Raw genomic sequence first — 1,467 nt, 5'->3', positions numbered from 1 at the left:
TGGGATCTACCATATAAGCTTTCTTCACTATATAAATATGTTGATTTGTTAGATCCCAACTTATTAGGGAGTATAGAATCATTTTCAGTTATCTTCCAAAATTCTGAAGTACCCACTAAAGTGTTTCCTTTCTCTCCCAGTTACTTCATTTTCTGTTATTCCAAGAAAGTGTTTCTAGAAACTTCCCTACAAACTTATAAAGTGCTCAGTCGACTGGAACCCATGGAAATCAATTTGATGAGTGAGGGATGATAGACCTTAAAATTCTTCAATCTTTTCCTTGAGTTAAAAGCATACCTGAGAATAATGGAGTGGCATGCTTACTACCAGAACATCTGAATGGTATACCCAGTCCGACTAATGTGTACTCACCAGCAGGCCCATACCTGGGAATAATGGAGTGGCATGCTCACTACCAGAGCATCTGAATGATGTAGCTAGTCTGTCTGGTGTTTGCTTTCTCTCCCAGTTACTTCATTTTCTGTTATTCGAAGAAAGCGCTTCGAGAAACCTCCCTACAAAGAGTTCACTCAACTGGAACCCATGGAAAGCAATTTGATAAGGAGTGAGTGATGACAGAGCTTAAAATTCTTCAATCTTTTCCCTGAGTTAGAAGCATACCTGAGAATAATGGAGTGGCATGCTCACTACCAGGGCATCTGAATGGTATCCGTATACCCAGTCCAACTGACGTGTACTCACCAGCAGGCCCCCTTTTAACACTTGGAGGAGTCAAGGACTTGTTTATACCTGGGAATAATGAAGTGGCATGCTCATTACCAGGGCATTTGAATGATGTACCCAGTCCAACTCATGTACCCACAAGAAGGCCCCCTTTGAATGTTTGGAGTTGTTGAGGACTTGTTTAACCTCTGCCAACCGAGGAGAAAGTTTGGCCTCTTGTAACGGAGGTGTTTTCTTTGTTTACGTTACTCAAATCTTTTACTAGGACACTTTTCATTGAACCAGCACATCTGTTTAAAAATGCTGAGAGCTTCTCAACTTTATTCATGTGGGATGAAGGAAAAGAACAAAAAAATTTAAAATATCCCAAACTGAGGAAAATTTGTTGTCTGAGCAATTGAATGTGAGAAAAGGCCTTTTGTTAGTCACTTCAATAGTGCTGCCACTCGTTAATCAATGCCATTTCCATACACCCGGTTTAAACTCAGCAAAAATGTTGAGAGGTGACTGCAATGAAAAATATTTTGATAGCATTTTAGGAAAGACATATTTACAGTCTTCCTACATGCACCGCCACGATAAGAAGTATTTTGTGGGTGTTAAAAGAAATTTACAGGCTGCAAGATAATATCAAATGACTGTGATCGGACTCAAATATGGTTTTGTTGCCAGCTGCAGCATGCCACCATAACATGCCTTTTATGCTGCCATTATCATTTGTGTTCGACCTACAGATATGCTTTTCTCAGCCAATTGTCTGCTAAAATTATCAATACAAAAAAC

The sequence above is a fragment of the Pinus tabuliformis genome, chromosome 5_1 (assembly GCF_031772625.1).
Source record: "Pinus tabuliformis cultivar Carrire ecotype Pingquan chromosome 5_1, CPIR1, whole genome shotgun sequence".
Classification (NCBI taxonomy): domain Eukaryota; kingdom Viridiplantae; phylum Streptophyta; class Pinopsida; order Pinales; family Pinaceae; genus Pinus; species Pinus tabuliformis.
The sequence above is the reverse complement of the archived record's forward strand: the minus strand, read 5'-3'. Positions refer to the sequence as shown.